At 34.7% G+C, this 23810-nt stretch overlaps 1 long non-coding RNA gene across 1 annotated transcript in view; it reads right to left on the reverse strand.

The window, feature by feature from the left end:
- LOC112531829 overlaps positions 1 to 13048 on the reverse strand; it is a 53810-nt gene extending 40762 nt beyond the window's left edge. The window contains exons 1-2 of the long non-coding RNA XR_006938150.1: positions 12968 to 13048; positions 11261 to 11413 (exon numbers count right to left, since the gene is read on the reverse strand). This is a non-coding gene — a long non-coding RNA (uncharacterized LOC112531829). The remainder of the gene's footprint in view (positions 1 to 11260; positions 11414 to 12967) is intronic.
- Between the last annotated feature and the right edge of the window lie 10762 nt (positions 13049 to 23810).

A 23810-nucleotide genomic window follows, 5' to 3' on the forward strand; every position in this document is an offset into this window, starting at 1 on the left:
TTTCAAACTCTACTGCCATACCACCAACATCTGCCTCTCACATCATGGACCACCATAATTAGACAGGATGCATTACTTTCAGAGCAGACCTCTTATTTACAGTGAATGTTTCTCATCAAAAATATATATCTTTTCATTTGAAATTAGCTTACAAATTGAAAATATTTTCAAGCAACATGATATTTTTTTTAAGTGATGTTTAGATACAGATGCGTAAATGAAAGAATCACATTCCTATCTCTTAAAACGTCTCTCATCCCGGCAAAGGAAGAACTGTTGATATCTATGAGCGTGCTACTGTGTACTGATAGCTGTCAATACATCCTTACTGACATACACATAAATTCAGAAGAATATATATATTTTAATTTAAATTATTTTAAGGAATATAAATACAACATTTTCCAATTATTCTAATAAAAAAAATAATAATAGAACTCCAGTAAGCCCATTTATGTTCTGTGTAAGCCTTCAGCTGTACAAATCTACTTTATTGGATTAGTCAATGGATGTCTATCTCATTTTTACAAAAGATTGCTCCCTCCAGCTGTGAACAAGAATTAGATTTAGTGTATTTTAACCCACCTAGAAACACATAGCACCACTTCTTGAATTCCTTGTCCTATAGAAGCATCTCTGCCTTCACACAACCGTGAATAGGGAGCAACAAGAATAATGGATTACTGTTACAGTAGAGATTTCCACATACCTCTCTAGAGTTGCCATCCTCATTTCCTGGTTTTAACAGTTCTACTACTGCAAAATGTTTTGCCTGTCCAACCATAAAATCCTACTTTGCAGTCTTTGTGATTCCTGGAAGATGAGACATGATTCAGTGTGTTGAAAGTATCAGCTTCAAGCCTACCTGAAGGCCAAATTCTGCTCACAGTTCCTTACCAATGGACTCATCAGTTATAACTTTGTCTTGAAACTGAAGAGACTGGCTGTCTTTCCTCTTTCTATTGCTAATCTTGAGAAAACATCAAAAAGACTGCAGATCTTGGAAGGTTTTATTGTGTTTGAAAGCTTCAGAGATGCCAAGAAATTACGTTGGTAAAACTCTGAGGCAGTAAGAGAAGACACACCGATGCTAAACTTCGTTGAACTCTATATTCTTATTGAAAAAGAATTTTTAGTCCTCGAGTGCTGAAAGATGACTTACACTGAGAACAAAAAAACGATCTTAAGACTCAATATTAGAGTATTTAGACTTAAGTGCCTGGTATTTTATTTGGCCTCTCATTCCATTCCATCCTATTCAGGTTTCTCAACCACCATGAGTAAAGTTCATAAAGTTCAGCAGGTCTCAAGGGCTTTTAGACAGTGTTAGTGACATGCACAGGCTCTTCTTTCGGTTAAGTCATTAACAACCTATTTTATGTATATGACTCTTCTGTGGTGTTTTCATTTCTCCCTCCTCTTGTGAGCAACTTCAGGAAGCAAACTGCTAGAATTCATCATACAATCAAAATTCAGTACATTAAAACCTCAGCATATGCTGAACATTTAATGTCTGTCACTAGCCCGGTGTACTTATTGGGTACACAGAAGAGATTTCACTGAATATTTTTTGGACCTCTCCAAAGGCTTTTTTCTTTCACTGTTGCCAACTAGTGTTCTATGACACACTTTTTATTGAAGAGCACAACAGTCACATGAATAGTGACTATCATATTTTTGTGAATGTTCTTTGAATTTCTATAGCTTGACACTAATCCTTGAGCAAGACCGCTTTTATTTAATTTTTGTTAAAATAAAATACTTCAGGTGTTTTCAATTGAAAGCTTTCTGGCCTTAGGGCTTATTTTTTCTTGCACTTCATTATTTTAATACACCATTAACACCATTCTGAGATATTCCTCTAATAGTTTTATTTTTCAAGACTGTTGCTTTTTCATATCTTCTTTAAAGCTGCAGTAGTGACTGTGGTGGGAATTAATATACTACTTTAAGAATGATTTTGTGAAATTCCTCATTAAATTCTTATCTTATTTGAAGAACTCTGTGAGAAACTAAATAAACCAAATTTGTCTAGAGGTTTTATTAGGGTTTTACCTTTATTTTTCACAACAATTACCACTCCAAACTTTGCTCTGAGCTAGATTAAACAAATGAATGAGTACTTCTCCCTCCACTACTACTGGTGTGAGCTTAGAAACCATTTGCCTCACAAAAAGCAAATTTCAGTCAGTACTAATGTGCTTATGATTAAGAGCTTAGTTCTGCACCACACAGTTTGCCTTATTATTTTGAAGAACTTACAGCATAGTAAACTCGTATCTAACAATTATATGGACAAGTCTAGCAGAGCTTTGTACTGTTTTGAAAACGTATCATTCATTGTCATTCCTACCATTCATTTCTTTCCTGTCATTGAAAGAGTTTTTCAGGATATTGCAGGTGTTATTTTTTAAAGACAAAACAGAAAGAAATGCATCCAAACAAGTACCAAACATCAAACAGTTAGAGACCTGACTAATATATTACTTTAATAAGATTGAGACAAATATTTGCAGTGATTTTTTTTTTCCTGCTCCTTCACTTCTCCTCAGCTTTGTTTGTAGAGTTGTCAGAAAAATCTGTTCCGTCCCCTTAACTGAGCTCTCTCTGTTCAGCAGTTTATCTAATAGGATCCTGAATACTAATGAAGTTTCTGTATATTTATCCTATCATTTATATCACTTCCAGTAATTTTGTACCTATAAATCTCTAATATCCCAGAGTAAAATAAAAGTCACAACAAACAGCTCCATCCAGTGGTTGTCTCTATGACTGTATTTTTTCCCATTTTAGTGTTCAAGTTGATCAAATAATTCAACTGAATGCTTTGGAAAATATGCCTGAACAATGTGAACACAAATTTGAAGTAAACAAACCTTCCACAGAAGTTTCATTTTCTCTCATATTTGCATTATTTTGTTTATTTCTAAAACACCAGTTCTCCATAATTAGGAGAAGCAATTGCAAACAAACTGATGCCCAGAAAAGTTATTTTACCTGATTGTATGAAAAATACTGTACACATCCACAGAAGCAGCACTTCAGAATATAGATTTTCTGCTTTTATCTTGGAAAGTTAGCAGCAAAGGTATTTTAGCTTTACTTTGTTTTTTGGGTTTTTTTTTTTTTTTTTTTTTTTTTTTTTTGAGAGAGAGAGAGAGAGTAAAGGAACTTCTGAACCCAAAGGAAAACAATATCTACTCTGTTAGAAAAGAGTAGGCATTATTTTAGATTGCCATACTCAGTTATGTGTGCCTGCATAACCTTTTACAGCTATTATATTCTTCAGATCTCACTGCAGTAGTGATACCAATGAAATTCAAATACAACTTCAAACCATCTTGTGTTAGAAAGACAGCAAGTATTGTTTAGAGACAAACTTGAAATGACCAGATTTCTACTTATAAAACTGGAACAACACCTATCAGGGGTACATACACAACGGCATTAGGAAGAAATTTCTGAGGTAGAGGAGCCCCACTGGGCCATTCTATGATCTCAGGATAAACCAGTATTGTATCCCTGTCTCTGTTACAAGTGCAGAAAATTGGGTTGGTCAGATGTTCCCTGACCAGACCTGAAGTTCCTGATACCTGAATTGTAGCTCAGACTGAAAGATACCAAGACTGTACAATCTGGGAGGTATTGGAATTGTATGGTTGGTGAAAAGTTGCAGAATTACCTCACCCAAATATTGGTCAGAATGAAAAAATACTGACTAAACAATTATGTTGTGATCCTGTTAAAATTGGCCCTAAGAAAAGAGTTGAGTTTCCAAGAACGACAGTATAGCTGTGGTGTCAATCTCCACTTGATCTGGGTCACCTCACAGGGAAAGCTCCTTTAGGATCAAAGCTCATCTGCTGATAGAGGAGTTATGTGGTTGAGTTTGGAAACCCCCACTACCACGCAGTAAGTGTCCTGTGACCCTTACCATTCTTGAAACTTTAAGTTGCTTTTCTGATTGTAGAAAATTCCATAGAATCTTGTTTATCTTTGATTAAGTGCTGATTAAACACTATTAAGAAACATAAGATCTAATCTTGTGATTTACTACAAAAATATTAATAAATTCTAAATTACTGTTTAAAGAAACTTGTGTAAAAATCTATTTGCTTCAACATCTCTGGCCTTTTGTCAGGTGCATCCTTGCATACTGAGAAATTCAAAGGAATGTGCTTGAGGAGAGCAGCTGTACAGCTAATTTAAAATGAAGGAGGAATAAAGAATTTCTAATGACTTATGCATACCAGAAACCAATGAAAGGTTTTGCATATCAGCTCAGTAATTCCAGATATTTTAATATGCAAATGCTACGCAACTGCAAGGAGTTATATATGAGCGTTGTTCTGAGGCTGTGGCTGCTTCCTTATTGCTAGGCCATTTTCTTTTCAGGCAAAATTTTGATTATTTGTTATTGTTGTTGTTTTAATTTTGACAAGTTAAAATACCAAAACAATTACCAAGGTTCTAATTTGCAACAATTAAAGGGGACAGTCATCTGCCAAATAATGTTTTTATTGTTTAGGAACTGAATTTTGTCTGCTAAAATACTGCTCACTTATGTATGCTAGCTAATTTTTCGATTATTCTTAATTAAGTTGCTGTATAAACTGTTTCTCTCTGTTTTAAAGTTTTATATGTGCTATCATATATGCATGCATGTATTCTCTTTAACAAAAGGCACTTGCATATTAAACTGTGTTAGATTATTGTTTCTGAATTGTCATGGATTAAATGGTTTTACTTTAATCATAAACTAGTTTATTCATCAAGCTTAACAAAAGGCTTATTAGAAATTAGGCTTAACAAAAATAAAATTGATTATTCTAAACTATTTTTGACCATATTTTCTTCTTCAAGGTAGGAAATGGAGTTAGAGAAACATGTGCAAAACTGTCTTCACAGATTCTTTCTTCCAAGTAAGCAGAGAACTTCCCTTATTTAAAAAATAATAATTATAATTATAGTAAAATGTCCTCTTTTCTGCTGTTTTATATTTTAATATACTATTAATACTGAAAATATTATTTATTTATTTAAGTAGAAGATATCAAGAACTGTTAAACAGAGATAGAAATGAAAACATTACAGTACTGTATCATTAGAAACAATAATGACACGAACAGTTGTAATTCCAAGAAAAAGATTGGGCTGAAATACAGGAAAAAGAGAAAGACATGCAAGCAGTCCAGCTACAGATGGACATTCACCAAAGAAAAGTGCACCACACCATTGAAGATGGCTGAGTTAGGCTGGGATCTGAAATACTGTCATGATTTTGTGGCTTCTTATTGGTATTCCACATCATCATAACATCATGCAGTTCACTGGAAGTTAAAGTGTTAATGCTGCAGCTTTGCTTTTTTCATTTCTGTTTTCGAGGGAGAGGGAAAGATAAAACTGACTGGGACTATCTAATTGCTCCCTGATGGATCAGAGTAAGAACTTTTGGGGCCCTTGGGCTTGTGGGCCTGCTGTCCCAGGCCCCGTGATAGGGGTATCACAGACACAGACCTGGACAGAAAATCGTGACAAATATGCTTGCCTAATTTTATTTCTGTTCCAATCTTTTGCCTGTTTAATGAGTTTTATTGCCACACTTTATTTTCATTTCAGCACCACTTCATACGCTGTGCTAAAACATTTGTTTTTCAGTCAGCTATTGGGGTAAAATATAAATCTACTTAAAATAAGAAAATAGTAGTATTTTCCAACAGAAGGGAAATATGAATCCATGACCTCTCAAGATCATGAGAAGGGGAGTAGAGGGGCAGCACTGAGCTCTGCTCTCTGGTGACAGTGATGGGACCTGAGGGAAAGGCATGGGGTTGCATGCAAGGTCACAGGTGAGAGTCAGACTAGGTATTAGAAAAATGTTTTTCATCAGAGGGTGATGGACATGAAAGAGGCTTCCCAGGGCAGTGGTTGTGGCCTCAGCCACAGGAGTTCGAGGAGCATTTGGACAATGTTCTCAGACATAGGGACTGAATTTTAGGTGGTCCTGTGTGGAGCCAGGAATTGGATTCCATGATCCTTCCAGGTCTCCTTCGACTCAGGGTATTCTATGATCCTTTCTGATCTGATGTTTTGATTTATTGGGTTTATTTCTTTGTTTCTTTACCTTACTGGTCTAGAATCAGTAGGCCAAATACTGATCTTAAGTTTTGCATGAATGCATAGCATACTAAATAGCAGTATCAAAACAATGCTTGGGAAAGAGTTCCCTGGAAGTGGCTAGAGGGTACCATAGTCTTGCATATCACAGTAAAAAGGCTGATATGTCTCTTGGAGGATTTAAGAAACCAAACTTTCACCAGAGTGTTATTTAGAAGTGGGATTGAAGGAAGGATTGTGATGATATCATAATTGTAAAGGAATGAATTCTCTGGCCAGAGTTTTTGACTGGAAGCTTTTGATTGAATTTTCCTTCAGAATACACGTATAACTCAAGAAGTACTTCTGCCACATAGAGGTACTTGAACTCAAGGTTCATACTAAATCATATATGGCTATGTGTAATTTTCTTAATAAATCTCTCTATAATAAATATCTCTAACATAATTTTGTTACATTTTTTTTTGTTCCATTCCTATTTGATAGTAAAAACTAATTTGTTTAAAGAAGCACATTTTAGATTAGGGACTTTGAGCCATAGAAAGAAACAGAAAATAAGGAATCCTATTACCTGCTTATATATTCATAACAAAAAGTTACATCTGCTGACCAATATCAACTCTCATTATACTAAGGATGTATTACTTTCTAACTTGAATGCCAATGTGGGGATTATAAACTAAATTATAATTTATAATTTCCTTCAGATAGCTCATCGGGAAGAAAAAACAACACACTACATTAGAAAAATATAAAAAACAAACAAAAGGAATTAAAGATATTTCACATGTAGTTTTCACTTTCTTATTGGAGAAATATGTAGGAAGAGAACTATGAAGGAGCTCCTCTTGGTTTTGACATAAAGTTAAATTAAACTGAAGCAAGAGGAAATGTTTTTATTGCTCTGTCCAGAAGAAAATATGTACGTGGTAAGAAGACTTTTAAAGAGTGGAGAAGCATTCCTGTTTACTTCTTCATCTCTGACTTCTTTAAAACAGTATGTTAGAGAGGTGATCTATGCCAAAACAAAAGCATCCCTTTCTCTGCCAAATGCAATCTGATGTTCTACAGAGAAAACAATTTCTGATTCACCAGCCAGGGAGAGTTAATGTAGACTGACTACATAATCAGCATGTGACCTAGATCTGCTAATGAATTTAAAGAACTTCTTTATCACTTTCATAGCCACAGATCATTGACTTCTCTAGCTGCTAGCCTCCCTATATCTGGACTGTTGGATTAAATTTTATTCAGTTCCTCACAGTTTTAAAAATGAAGATTGAAAATCCTGCAAAAAACCTCTATTCCTCTATTTTCTTTGCTTTATACCTAGCTGTAGTTAGTCAGATATGGAAATAATCAGAGCATTTGCATAGCTTTTAAAAAATATAATATGGATCACTTCTAATAATTCTAGTCTCATGCATGAGTCAAACATAGGTAAAATCTTTATTCAGAGAGTTGGTAAAGAGCTTTTTTACACCTAAAAAACTGGAGGTACTGTATCTTTCTATATTTTTGGTAATGTTTGTGTGGAAATATCTTATAGTACTTCTGATTGTCTTTAAATACAAAAAAAATTCCCTAAAAAACTAATATTTTCTCAACTCTGTAGTTTTCCCCTTAAAGTCTCTTTGTTATGGGCCTAGATGACCAACTCCTCCTCTCCACTGAACTGATCTCAAAGGCTGCAAATACAAGTAAAAATGATCAGCATTTCATAATCTTTCTGAAAGATGTAACAAATAGGCTTCAATTTACAATACACAACATAACTTCCAAATCAATATGAGAAAAATATTGTTTTCCTGCTTAAAACTGCAGTGCTATTTCCTTACAAGTCTACATTTGTAATTGTCCAAGTCTGTTATGCACCCACAACCAAATTACAGAGTTCACTTCTTGGGTCCTTTCAGGCATTTATGCTACTGAGTTCAGCTGCCTGTGGTTCAAATAGAAATGTTAAATTTGTGGGGAATGTTCTTCACTATCACAAAATGGACAGAGAGGAAAATGCTTGTCCATTAGGTCTGTGGGGTAGATTATGACTTCTTTCTTGTTCCTGTGTAGGTTTTTATCTAGTAGCTTTTCAGTGCTTTTAGTAAAATGAGTCACTGCTCCATTTCCTAGTGAAAGGAAACTACCAAATTTATTAGTCACTGATAGAGTTGAACAAAAAAGAAATTAAAAAAAAAAAAAAAGACTTACAGAAATACTATGATAAAACTCAGCTCAGCACACTGTGATTCAAAAGACAGGCATTCTGCCCATCTCAAATATTCTAAAACTTCTATATACTAACATAACAGAAGACTTTTAGACCCAAAAACTCTGATCAGAAGTACTTATTCTAAACATTGCTATTTCTCTGGGTTATATATTAATCATTAATTTCTAATACTAGTTCATACTTAACTTCATTAACATTTTAATGGCTCACTTCAGGAAGTGAAAATATTTTCATATGCCTGAGGAGACCAATTGTACAGCAAAAAATCTGCCTGGTGAATATTTTTTCCAGGTGTTCTGGTGAATAACATTCCCTTATGGAATTTTTTTTTAATAACAAAAGCAATGAAACAAATATAGTGGTGATAGAATAAAACAGGATTTTGTAGAATGTAAAAGAATATAATAACATTTAACATATACAAGAATATGATAAAACCTATCTGGATTATATTTAACACAGACAGAGGAGAAATAGAGTGCCATAAATATATACTGTATTAAAGACTTTTTCCATAAAAGAAAGAAGATCTTATTCACAAAGCAGAGAAAATCCATATCCTGTATTACTCACTGGAAATAATTTGACTGGTTCTGTCTCATGGTTGCCCCAGGTACTCCATAAGCTGAATAGGTGTCAAAGTGAATAAACTCCTCACAGCTAAAATTTCACAGCCTGAGGTGACATAAACACAGTTGTGAGAAAGCTGCAGAGACTTGGGCAACCATTACTCATGGAGAACTGTATACCATCCACCTGAGTCATCAGTACAGTATCTCTTCCTTAGAACTACATTCAAAAAGAGCTGGTTCATCATCCTTAAGTCAAATCTGGAACAGTAATAGTAGCATCTTTAACACAGAAGTATATTTTTTTCTCTGAGTCTTTTCATATTATATATATCTTAATATTTTTATAATAAGAGGTTTATTAGAAACAGTAGCTCATTTTGGGAAAATGAAAGTGACTTCTAGCTGCTGTGATATTTTCACAGGGAAGCTTACCTGAAACTGCATACTCATAAATTAAAGAAAATGGTCATAAACATGACTTTTGACTTTAAAAACATCATTTCATCTTTGAAACTCTAGCTGTAAATGTAATAAACCGATAAATCTCTAGAAAAGTCTATCTGAAAATATCTGAAACAAAACTAACTTAGATACATAATGTCTAAGATACACTAATAATCTGGTAAAGTGCATATCAGGAGGAAAAAAATATATTTTATGAGAATATAATACATTACTATTGTTCTTCATATAAAATTCATACAGATATACCACTGCAGTTTAGGCAAAGAAGGCAGTAAATTGTGGAATAGTCACGTTAATATTTTAAAAAGGGAGAAGTAATATATACTTTACCAAATCAGATGATGTCCTAAAATTAAATTATAACTAATTCAGGTCAAGTAAGCAGATGGAGAAAATAAAGAGATTAATTCATCCTGAGAGGATGGAAGTCCTCTGAGCATCTGCACAATGCCCAGAGAAATGGAGAAGAGGAGGCTCAGGGGAGACAAGGATGGAGGAGAAGGTCTGCCTCTTCTTCCAGGCAACAAATAGGACTGGAGGAGATAGCCACAAATTGTGCCAGGGATGATTTAGATTAGATATAAGGAAAAAAATTTCTCTCAAATTGTGGTTAGCCACTGAAATAGTCTGCCCAGGGAGGTGGTCAAGTCACCATCCCTGGCAGTGTTCTAGAGGCATCTGGATGAGGTGCTACAAGATAGAGTTAAGTAGCTTAGTGGTTAGTAATGGTGACAGGAGGACGGTTGGACTAGGTGATCTTGTAAGTCCTTTCCAACCTTGTGATACTATGATTCTCTGCAGCACTGGACAGCCAGAACCAAAATATGTCACTATTGTAAGTTTACTTCTATAAGCAAAGTTTACACACTTCATACTGCACTTGATTTACAATCAAGAGGTTAGTCTCAAAGAAGAAGATTCTTATTCTTGAGTATAAGTATGTAAATGTATGTTAATATATTGGGGTTTTAATCTATTTTTGCAGCTTTGCTCCACTGTTGCTAAACATATATATATATTTTGTATTAACGGTAGGAGAAATTATTTGTAAGTGGAAATGGAAGCTTTTTGCTCCTAATATACGACACGCTTTAAACAAAGGTTGTTGATACACAGCACTGAGCATCCTGTTTACCAAGATATATCAAATGCTTTCAGACCTGCCACATTAAAGATTTTAAAAATTGTAAACATGGGAGTCTGTGAAGAATGTGTGATTCAAACAAACAGCGTTTACGTTGAAAACTGTTCAACATCCAGTGAAATGAGCATTCGAGTCTCCTAGGACTTACTAAAAATTATTAAGTATCAATATTTACCATTATCAATTGTTAAAACTAACAGAACAATTTTCACATCTGCCAGTACAAACAACTTTGCCAACAAATGATTTTCAGTGTCTTGATTAAAACTGGATATTGTTCCAACTATCGTATTATACAATTTCAGTGAAGATTTGGTGTCTCTAAATACAGTTTCAGGAACCATTTTTGTTCTGCACAGAAGATTTTCAATAGTGGTTTGACTTCATTCAAAATATTCAAATTCTAGTAATGTGCAATTTCCATTCCATAGGAAATTGACTACTGTCTGATCAACGTTTGATTTACTTGCTCTATCATTTTTAAGGGATAAATGCTATGCTCAGAATAACTTCTTAAAATAAGTTATTCCACAGTTATTCCAAATTATGTTTCAAAAAATTTTGCAATATTTCATATTCACATTTCCTTTTCTTTAAAATTAGAAATCCCAGCTGGCTGCTTCAAAAAAAAAAACCTGATGAGGTATGGACAAAAGCAATTTGTTTAAGAAAAGAAGAGTGTTTACAATTACTTTCCTGTATTTAGGAACAAAAATGTTTAAAGAACTTTACCTTTAAACTAAAGTAGTCGAGTAGGAGACAGTACCATCCGATGGGAATCTGGGGTCTGAAACTACAGCCCATCATTAAGTCAGATCTAAACGTATCAGTCCTTCAGTTTGTCTTCTTTCCTTCTGAAAAGCTTTTCCATCTTTCAGTCAACAGCTGAGTAAAAATAAATAAATAAATAGATAAGTGATCTGTATTCGTTTCAGTGTGGCAATGAACTCCATGCAATCTTTCTGGCTTAAGTATTAAAAAATTTCAATGGTCTCTAAGCAAGCAAGGAGGCATATTGTGCTGCTCTTTTTATTACATAAAAAATAAGAACAAATCATTCAATTGTAGAGTTAAAAAAAATGCAGTCTCCTGATTCTGCAATAGCACTTCATTCTTCAGACACTAAAACTGTCTCTCTCTGAAGAGTCTTTTGTGACATGAACACACAAAAAGCCTTCTGGCTGTTTTATTATCTTATAGAGCGGTGTGTGCTTTTGCAGAGGCCCCATGTCTGCAGCAGCAGCAGCACCATAAATAAACAACACGCAGCCATGCTGGAATGAATGAGTCTTTTCAGCAGATCTCCACTGAAAAATGCATCTCAGGATTGCTCACTGCTCGCAAAAGTGAAGTGTGATTGATTGATATCCTATTCCCTTAGCCATCATCTCAAAGACGTGAGACTTCTACAGGCTGATAGACATTTCCTTGGGTACTTCCCCTCCTCATCTTCCTCTCTCTTCAGATGCACACCTACACCATGGGTAACAAGAATATAAGCTATACAGGACTGAAAACTGGATAGAATCAAATCTGGATAATAGGAAGCATACAGAAAATAGCTGGTGAAGGCTGTCATCGGAGGTAGGGAATGACCTTTCAGATGCAAGAAAATTCTGGAGGGCTCACAAAGGGATAATGTAGACTGTGTAAAGATTGTTGCTATCCTTTTATTGCTAAGCACTAAGTACCTTTTGCTTGCTTGAACAACAGATAGATTTTAGTCTGGTCAAGTAGCGAGGCTCTTGTCTGTTCAGACCACAAAAGCTCTGAAAAACTGTCATATACAGTGGCTGTATCTCTATGCTGTCAATGGGTAAGGGCCTTATTAAGTGCCTGCACCCTCAGAGGTGACATTTACATTCTTCAGCTTGTCTCAGGAACAGTTGATAGACGGTATATAGCTGCCTGGATGCTTAGTGAGTAAAACCAAGAATCAAATGTTCTGAAGTTTTACCTTAAGTGAGCTAACACAGGTATCATGTCAGACTTCCATTTGACACAAAACCCTGGGGTTATGTCATAGAGAAAGTACTCTGGTAATCTGGTCATCTTCAGCAGTGAGTCAGCCCCTAAAAGATAGTCACTAGCCCCACAAATGCAGCTATTTGTGAACATATTACTGAGGTCCAAGTTGCTTGGTGATGCAAATTGACTCCATGTAGAGGCACAGCTGGCAAGTAGGACATTACTCATAATGGTTCCTGCAGTTCCTCTCTTACATAAAAGCATCTGTGTGGTTTGATGAATCCCAAAGCCATGTCAAATTCTTTCCACTAAAATAATCTAGCAATTTTCTGTTTAAGAAGAAATATTTGTTTGATATGCTTTGCAAATATCTATAAATGGAAGAAGCTTCCCTTGATGAAAAGCTGCTATTATTTTGGACCCCAAGGATTCAAGAAACTAAATATCATATTTTTGGCATCACAGTCTTACCTCCAGAGTACTAGTCCTACGTTTAACTCCGCTTCTCCAAGACAAAGTGTAAGGTTGCATCACTACTCTATGGTGAGGGCTGTAAGAGAGAGCCATTAAAAAGTAGACAATAGATCCATCCCAGGAAGTAAGCTATCACTGAGCCAAAATAAGAAAGAGAGATGTCTCCCAGGCAAATAATCACTGGATGGGTGTTTCTAGCAGTGCTGGACATCTTTTCAGAACTTACCAGCAATTGCTACTCAGGTAGATACTTTTAAGAGCAGTGATTTACTAAAGAAAATATATTTTTGTTAGCATTTTTATGTTTTTCTACAATCCAGATTTCTCATCTCCAAACAGTGGGCAGTTTTCAAAACCTTTTCTGGCATATCAGATGTTTTCTTCAAGTCAGTTCTACATATCTTTATATTTCATAGTTCAACTGTCAACTGGAAACAGATGATGTCTAGTCAGCTAGTTGTCAGTCTCTGCTACTGTCATTTTGGTCTGACCATTCCTGATGAGAACTATATAGAACTTCATTCAAACCAGTATGCTCACACAAGGCAGAACTGTAATTTTCCATGGGATAAATTTACTTCTTTAAACTTTTAAAGTAAAAGCATTCCCATATTCAAAACACAGTAGCCCTCCTAGTGTTTTTGAAAGAAACACTAATTTGTGCATCCTACTGAAAATAAAAGTCACTTTAATAAAGAAACACTACACTGTAAGTAATAGAACAATTACGGAGGCTGAAAGGAAATCTGAAGCGTAGATAAGTAAACCTGTTTCACAGATGGAACAATTAAGATATGAGTATACTTTACAAATAAACTGAATAGTATCTTTCCATCAATTTCACTTTAGACAGTTAAGTCAATAGTTTAGTAAGTAAATATATATCAAAAACATAGTGTTGAAGAATAAACAAAAAGGTAAGAAGGAAGATCTCTGACAATTTTAAAATACATTTATGTTTGCTAGATCTATCTGTTCACATCTTATAACTAATGAAAAGGTACTCTAAGGGAATAGAGAAAGATAACAAAAATCAGAATTCAATACAATAAAGGAGGAAAAGATAATAAAGAATTTCTTATACTTTCTTAAGTTATGGAACTTCTGACAGAACTGAGTCTAAAATATTTTGATCACTTTGAAAATCTTTATTTTCTGGTGCCTTCAAAATGGTTTTGCTCTCTGTTAGTGTTCCCTGCAAGGTGTAAAATGTGACAAGTTCCTCTCAACTTTTTATTTTAGTAAGATATGTGTAGAAGTTCAGTCAATTTCCTTGCTTGTTAAACATCTTTCCATTACAGTGTGATTTGTTCTTCAAGAACTAAGCTAACTAAAGAAAATTTTTGTTTCGACCTCCTCCAGAATTTGCTGAGAACAAAATTTGGCTGGGTTTCTAAGGTCCTCTTTGAACTTGATTTCACTGCTGAAGAAAGGCTACAGCAAACTAGAAACTTCAACAAGTTTCTCAAACTTACATAAAACCCAGTCTCATATACCTCTCTCTCTGTAAAGTTTTAGTTTTCGAATGACACAGAATGTGCTATTTAAATCTATTCTTTGATAAGGTGTGCTATGGAACAATACAGCAGTAGCAGAAAAGTTTTCAATATTCTCTATTATTCCAGAAAAATCTCTAATATTTAGAGTACTATAATGCTTATAACAATTTATGCATCATTGTGAATGCTTCTTTTGTTGTTATCAGTGGCTACTATTTATTGAAGACCAATACAAAAAATGCTTTGGTCATTTGGAAACACAACTGATGGCATATCTTCTGCAGTGAAGAAATTCTTCCTCTTCCCCTGAGCCTAATAATAATCAGTAAGCAATGATGGCTACAAAATAATGATTTCATGAGCATTACAATCTCTCTAACTACAGCCACAGATACAGAACTTATGGAATTCCACCATGTGGAATGAACAATAATGAAGAGAACTTTTTCAAAGTAGGTAGTATCTATCCACCACTCTGTGAGTATGACTAATGTCTGTTTGTCTGGACTGCGGCTGATTCTCTTATTTTCTGTGTAGAATAAATTACTTTGTTATATTACCTGGTAATTATCACTGGCTCTCAAATTGTTACTGTCAAGAGAATCATTTTTGAAACACATTTGGTCAGAAGTTCATATGTAAAAACTTGCTTATCGTGAGGAAGAAGCAGATCACTGTAAGCACAAATGTATCATCTTTCCTGGCTATATCTACTGCAACAGACACCAAAAGACTTGAGCACTGAGCACTGAGCCATTTCCATATTGGAAGGCAAGGGAAGGGAAGGGAAGGGAAGGGAAGGGAAGGGAAGGGAAGGGAAGGGAAGGGAAGGGAAGGGAAGGGAAGGGAAGGGAAGGGAAGGGAAGGGAAGGGAAGGGAAGGGAAGGGAAGGGAAGGGAAGGGAAGGGAAGGGAAGGGAAGGGAAGGGAAGGGAAGGGAAGGGAAGGGAAGGGAAGGGAAGGGAAGGGAAGGGAAGGGAAGGGAAGGGAAGGGAAGGGAAGGGAAGGGAAAGTATGACAGTTGGAACTGGATAAAAGATCAAGGAAAGGGCACACAGTTGAAGGGGGTGGGGGAAAGACATAATAGAAGGAAATTTTATTCCAGAAAGATTCAGAAACACCTACTCAGATATACATAAAAAATCCTGAAATAATGTTTCTGTTCAAATGATTATATAAATTAAAATAAAATTTTATTTAAAATAAATACTGGTAAAATAATACCTACTTTTCAAGGGAAAAAGTGATCTGTTTATGGCTTGAAGCATGGGTTTATATGACTTCTGCAAAGGCGTTTATATTACTCTCCTCCTATGACCATATCTATGGTAAAGCCCAGTTTCAGTGTAAGAGGTTTACCTTTAGCATCTGTTCCGCAGTCTCCACTGGGATTATTGTGGTGAAAAATTAATTAATATTTTCTCCTCTTCTATTAGCTCTGTCCGGTATAAATAAACGATTCTGGCCATTTATTAAATATTTGTTGTCTCACAATTTCTTGTAGGTCATATAATTAAAGAAATTCTAACCATAGCTCTAATCTCATGTGAAATCTTAGCAACAGTCTTCACCTTTTCTTCTCTGCTCCACTGCCTAGTCTCAACAGTCCTCTTTAAAAGTATAATTTTTTTCTAAGCTTCATCTTAACCATTGATTTCCCTGGGCACGTTAATATTGGTCTTCTTAATTTTTATCTCCTTATTGCAGAGTACCATTTGCAACCTCTCAAGCATGTGCTTAGTTAACATTGTGATCACTTTAGTTTTGCTCTGTTATTTTTCTTCTTGCCCTTCCAACTCCTCCTTGAAGGTGAATAGTTCTCCTTTAAGATTTAGTCTTTTTTTTTCACTTCTGTGTGACTATCTCTAACTTTTTTTTCTTTAATGCGAAATTTAAGTAGATTAGGGCCTCCCATACTTACCTGACATGATTATTTCTTGTTTCATCACTATTAAGGGTGATTTCCATGTTAATCAGTGTTAAACTAAGGCCTATTCTCTTCTGTAGTTTGTAATATTTCTGACAAAATACAGGTGTACTTCATCGTACTTATTAAATTCATGGGAATATTTTGACTCAATCTATGCATGTAAGACATCACAGTTTAGGCCTGACAGTTTTATCTCATTACTATAGTTCTGCTACAGTATAAATTTCTGGTTTATTTGGTAATCTGGGGCATCACAATTTCTGGTTAACTTTCTACCTGTGCCGTGAACTCATCCTTCCTAATGGCTAAATTACAAATGAAAAGTACAGAACTGAATAGAAACAATAATGGTGTCTTTTGCAGCTCATCTGCCTGAAGAGTCAGGGTACTACCAAGGATCAGCCTACAGTCTAAAGCTGCCTGCCTGAAAGACCCTTCTTAGTGCAGTATGGCTCTCCTAGTGTTCCACAGCGTTATACCCTGGGAACACTCGCCTGTTCCTAAGAGAGTGTGAGGGGGCTCTAATGTGCAGAATACAGTCTGAATAAAGTGTTTTGCACATCAATGGCTACTTGCAACACCAAAAACAACCGTTAAATTTGTACCTGAATGGGCACCATTTCTTATGAATTAACATTTAGTCATCACTTCTCACTTCAGATGAACTGGAGTTCCAGATTAGATTACAACAACGTTGTCATAAAATGTCCTCTGTGTAATCTTTTTGATGGTGAAGCCATCACATTGTCAAGAAATGTGATAGGCCGCTGACTGCATGTATCAATTTAATATCTGCATGTATTAATTTAACTGAAATCTATGTAGCTCATAATCAGCTGAACCCTTTGCAAAGTCCAGACTTTGGAGGGTTTTGTAGGACTTATCAGAATTTTTTGTAATGTTTATATCCTAAGGAAACTTAGGAGGCAAAGAAGAAAATGGTCATTTGTCTCGCATAAAACAAATAGCAGAATCTTTTATCACTAAAAGGGATATTTAAGTATTCAGGGGATTAATAGTTTTACAAATATTTCTTAAATTGATGTGATTTTCTAAGTTTTATTGTTTTAATACTAAAGGGCAAAATGTTGCCCCACAATTCAATTCTCCAACACATTTTTCTGTTTCTGAAGCAATCTGTCTTTGTTTTTAAAGTTCTAACTTTTAAACTATAATGCTTCTTTCATATTCTTGTTACTTATTCCAGATTTTGTGTCACTGTTTACTATTTATTATTTAACATATTTGAGATTTAAGCCATTTCAGTTTCTAGGCAAGGGTAGTGCTGAGCTAGCAATATAAAAATGAGCTCAATTCCTCTTGAATAAAAATAAATCATCACAATTTAGGGAGAAGATCTATGAGGCAAAACATTGTGCAGTTCAATAGCAAGAATCTGCCAGGTACTGTAGCTCTTTGCTGCAAAATCCCTAATTAGCTGGTTTTCAGCCTTAGATGTGGGTTCTATCTGTTCTAATCAGGACAAAAAAAAAAAAAAAAAAAACCAACAACAACAAAAACAACAACAACAAAAAACCACGAAACAAACAAACAAAAAAACACCGTCACATTTCTCAGAACAGTTATTTGGTCATCTTACTGTGTATCTTTATAGAGTTTCTACTGAGGGTATGGGGCAGAATTTAGGCTTTCTGTTATGGTTTTACATTTTTTGTTTTTAACAGAAACATTTTGGCACTGCTTACCAAAAAGATATTTGTAAATCTCTGTTACAAGTCAAGCTGGAGTATTCAAGATAATGCTAATTTCAGTGTCTGGTTCAGTTGATGTGAAAAGGCCATAAAATTCAAGTACTAGCTAAGGTCTAACATGCAATTATGTATGCAGTTTTTTTTTTTTCAATTTCCAGGCAATAGGTACTATACATATAACATATGTATACATATACATATGTAAGATATATTACTTATATAACATATATACATATATAATATATCCTTTTTAATTTGTTATGATTGAGAAAATAACTGGAAGTATAATCTCTCTGTACGTATTCTATATATTCAGGCTACTAATTAACCTCTAACAGAATTAACAGCAGCCACTTCAATTTGTCAAGTATATAGAAAGAACTACAGATGTTCATCTCAGTGATCCTGAAGGTATTCCATTAAAATCATACATGTGTTTGGTTTTAGGGCATTAAGACCTACTGTTGCTATGATTAGAGAAAATCTTATATGCCATACAAGTACGGAAGAATAACAAAGGGTAAAACATATTGAGGATCAGGTAACTGATTTCATATAAACAATAAAGAACAGATAATTTTTCATATTTCTACATCACTTACACATCTGTAAGTAACGATGAAATCCAAAATGTGATGCTACTGTTTCTCCCCAACTCCCTAGTTTTCACCTTTTCTATTATGTCTATTTGAAATGCCACTGGGGTAGACAGAAGGGCTCCTACTGTCTTCACCAAACATTGAGTCAAGCTCAGAATTATCTTTACAAACATCATTAGCTTAAATAGCTCACAGAACAGCAGCGCTGAAATCCCAAGCCCCAGGCTGCTCTAACTCATCTGCTCAATCAGTATCTACCCTTCTTTGACTTTATCAGGTGAACATTTAGCAGAGATTTCTTTGGGAGCTGCATGCTAAATGTGAAACACTGACATACCTGGAGGCTCAGAAAAAAACTCAATCTAGCAGCCTGGGATTTTTATTAGTTCACTTTTTTTTTTTTTTTTTTTTTTTTTTTTTTTTTTTTTTTAACAGGTTGAAGACTGAAAACCATTCGGTTTCAGTTTCCCCCCCTAAAAAGACAAAACAAAATGGAAAAAAAATAAAATAAAAAAATGGTGTAATGACCCAGCACTTCAAAATGAAATCTGAACATTTTATCACAGTTTTTCTATTTGTACATAAACCTTACAAAATGAGATGAGGCAAACTAGAACAAAGCCAACAAAACCTGAGTACTTCTTCAGACTCCAGTGTGATTGCAAATGACAGTTATGTACAGTGCAGGAGTATATACAGTTTCTGACCTCTGTTCTTTGGGTCATAAATCTTTTCTTGTTATAATGACAAATGCCACCAAGATTGTTCTGATTAGGACAAACATTGGCTATCTGGTGATTTGAGCCATCTCTTATGTATGCCTTTTATAGATTTTCTTTAGAATGGAATGGCATGATTAGAAAGTCCCACCATCAAGCAAACAAGACGACAAAAATAAAAATAAAAGTGACTTAAGAGTAGCCACTCACAACTCCGAGTTGATCAAATAATTTGAACATTTGCAGAAAGAGAGAGCTTCAATTTATTATATCTTTATAAAAATAAATATATTATATTCTTAGCTTTGCAGAAAACTTTTTTTTCAACTAAAGGACACATTGAGTCTGCATTAAAATCTATTGGACAAACCTTCAGTAAAGCATGTATCAGCCGAAGTCAGTGAAGTGTCACCTTGCAGAAAGCAAAGGCATAGATCCATATTTCAAGGTTTGTCTTTGTATTTTTTGCAGCAACAAAAACACTTTCCCTCTGAAATTTACCTATTCTCTTTTTAAAGCACAAATGCATCCTCGGCACATATGCCTGTAGAATAGAACAGCATGTTAGCCCAGATAATTCACCTAGCTCTAAAACTGCATGCTTTTTTTTTTTTTTTTTTCAAAATAACCCATGTTTTTCACTAATTCAAAGAAAATTGGACTTGACTGCACTAGTTATTCTTTCTATAACATTATCTCTTTTATACCAACAGTGTAAATAAAATAATAAAGAAAAAGAAGTAATCAGCTCACATTTATTGCACTTCTGTAGCTCAGGTTATGTCATACTCACACAAAATACACATATTAGTTGCCTAATAGCACTAACAAATCTTGACTTCTATGTTTTGCTTTTTAATAATTCACTGTATTTCATTATGAAGCCCACTATAGTAAATCATCAGTATATGAGATACTTAGAATCTCTTTTCAGCTTTACTTTCTTCTATGTTTTAGCTTTGATAATGAATAAATCTCAAGAAAATACAAAAATTAAGCTTTTTAATGTAAATAATACATGAACCCTCATTTTATACCTGTATAAGATGCAATATGCCATTACCAATTTAGTACATGTGGCATAGGGTAAAGCTCTTTAAAAATAAGCTGAGACATACAAAAAATAATGGTTCATTTGTTGGCTATTTGAAGATGGTACTTTTTATTCCCAGAACCTTGGCTACAGTTTTAACCAAAAGCCTGTGTTCAGAATTTGCCATTCTTCAGATCCAAATTGGTCTCACTGTAGCAACCTCCCAGAGAGGTATGGACAGGGAAAGTTTGGTGACAAATTAGAGATCTCTAAACCCAGAGCTAAATAAGTAATTTTATAGGATGTATCAAACAAAGGCTATTAGCCCTTCTGGAGCTATGTTCTCCTCAGTGGTTTCTAGAGATGTAGATGACACCTAAGTGTATATTTCTTCAATGGCTTTTGACTTATTTCTTAATTAATTCAAAAGAGATTCTTCTTCCTTTCATCAGTCCATCCTTTTTCCAATCAAGCAAGTTAGTATTTATTTTATTTTATTTTATTTTATTTTATTTTATTTTATTTTATTTATTCTCCTATTGTGCTCTTTTTATTAGGTCTGTTTTCCCACAGAAAGATTTGAAGAAGGGAACTCTCATATCAGTCTTTTCAAGGTGACCCCTATGCCCTAGCTCCTTCCCAAAATACAACATTAGCAAAATAATCCAGGCTGTGACTTACTAAAGTTCAGAGATAATTCAGGTGGTGAAATCACAGTGATAAAGTGTCAAATATTTTCTTCTGTACTATAAAGGAAAACATTCTCTTTGAACTCAGCAAGGACTTTGTAGGACAAGAGGATTATTTGAACCAATTTTCAGCACACTCTTCTCAAACTGTTCTGCGTGTTGGAAGAACACTGCAGATCCCTTGGATGTAAATTGCAAATTGTTTCCCCCAGTCAGCTAAAGGACACACACAAGGTTCTCATTGTATTTATGTGTCTAGTGGTACTCGAGTCTGTGGCAAACACTTAGTCAATAAGAGCAAACATCAATAGCAATAAAAAAGACTTGTCTTTCCTTTTCCTGCAAAGTCAATGGAATCTGTCTCATGTGATTTACTTGCCCACTTTTTCAGGTAAAATGGTCCCAGGGCTGGAACAATTTTGTTTGATAGGCACATTTTACAACTATTTAAATGGTTGCCAATATCATCATCCATCTTCTGCCATCACAAGTGTTGTCTTCCTAATGCTTTCTTATTTATCACACCTGAATTATCTGTGTGTAATGTAGATAGGGTTTTCACTCCTGTCACCTTAGTTCTGTACTTCAGTGGTTGCATGGCAATTTAGACGCCATTAAAACCAGGCTAGCATTGCTGCTTTCTAAGATCAAGCAGCAAGGGTAAATAGTCTTCAAGATCCACATTATCTGCAATATCCTTTTATGTTTGCAATTTATTCACTACAGTACTGGTTCATACAATTTATTTTCATTTTCTTTATGAAAGGATGACCATTTGATACCACTGTATGGTTAATCAAGTATCAGATGCCATTTCCTACCTTCAAGTTTCAGTTTGACTACTGAAGAAGAGACACAAAAGAGCATGAAGGAAAGTTAGAGTTATTCAGTTTCTGTTTGATTTGTCAAAAAAGATAAAAGGTGTTATTTTGTGTTGCCTTAGCCTGGCCATTGTCCCCACTGACCACCTTACCTTCACACATTCAAATGTCTCAAAAAGAATTCACAAAAGAGAATTTGCTAAGTACAGTCTTGCAGAACTAAATGGATTTTGGTAGTATTTGTGTGCCATACTCTAAGCGTTAGCAGATATTTTATCAAGCTTCTGAGTAGTTTCCTGTGTTAAACTGAAAACTGTAACATTTGGGAAAGGGACTGAAAAGATGCACTAAATATAGAAAATAAAAAGATTGTCAGTGAAAACAATAAATCACTACAAGAGAACGTGCTATAGGAAGGACAAAAAGGGAAAAAGGAGGCAGAAGAAGAACTCAAAATAATGGTTTAACAGAAAAGACTGAACACAAATATGAATACAGTGGCTTAGAAAGTAACGGCAATATACGTTGGAGGAATGTGGTAATAGAAACAAATTGCATTGGGGCACATAATAACAGCAAGGCATTGTTTTTAAATATATGAAAGAAAAACATGGAAATTGTTGTGTTACATTAAATGGTATGCATTTTCAAATAAGCAGCTGAATGTAAAGCTTTCAAAGTCTATGTAAATCTACCTTTCTGCTTTATATAACAAACAAATCACATGCAATCTGACCTCAGTGAAAATTTTCCACTCCCACCATATTCATTAATACAATGAATAATGCAATACAATACAACATAGTTCCTATTCAAAAGCTTGCCTTCACAATCTGGAGCAAGTGTCTCTATAATCTTGTTAAGATATCACAAATCCTTTGTTTTATACAGGAACCTGATCAAAACAGGCATTTTATTCCATCTGTAGAAATGTATTGCTTAATTTTCTGCAGTGGATATCAAATAGTTTTATCTGTTTCATCTATTGAATTGGAAATAAAATCAGATGGATTTTAAAAGACATGAGATCAAAGTCAGTGGTATAGTTCATGATTTCTTAGCATGTCCTAAGTACAAAGTAAAATAGCTTCACTTAAGCTACTATGAAAGTGATCGTTCTGTATCCTATACAGAGCACAGATGGGATTTAGTGCTCATTTTACAGTGGGAGAAATAAAGAAAGTCAAATTACTAATACAACACACAGAGAGAATATCAAGTCATGAATAGATTGCAGGAAAGCTTAAAATCGATCCAGAAATTACTCTGCTAGCAAACAAAAAGACTTCTGAGGTATTATTGCCAGATATTTTTAACACCTTGCGACCAAAAAGTTAACTGATGCTCCCATCAACAGAGCTACAGATGCTATGAAAATTTGATAACATCCCAAAATGAGCTATGAACAGTCTTGCAGAGTATGACCAAGCCTTGAATGGTAGAGCAAGAAGGCCAACTCTAGCAGTCAAGTCTGCAACATTTCACTGGTTACAGATTATTTTTTATGAAGAAAAAGAGTAGAATTTCCCTTTTAAAACAAAAACTATCATTGTACTCTATAGGTATGTATTCCCAAAGAGAGAACAACTGCACCAGCTAACTTCACAGCCTGAATAAACTGTGTGTTGATGTGGACTGCACCTGTGGTTAAGTAGTGTGAAAAAGTAAGATTCAGTCACTGGCTGCAGAGGAAAATTATTTTATTCACTAAGGTCCTGACTCATTAAAATGCTTAGTTAATTTTATTTCTATTCATTTGAAGTTGTATAAGTACACCATAATCAGTAGCAATACCCTACTAAATTTGGACTTATCCATCATTTAACCAGACAATTTTAA

The sequence above is a fragment of the Gallus gallus genome, chromosome 2 (assembly GCF_016699485.2).
Source record: "Gallus gallus isolate bGalGal1 chromosome 2, bGalGal1.mat.broiler.GRCg7b, whole genome shotgun sequence".
Classification (NCBI taxonomy): domain Eukaryota; kingdom Metazoa; phylum Chordata; class Aves; order Galliformes; family Phasianidae; genus Gallus; species Gallus gallus.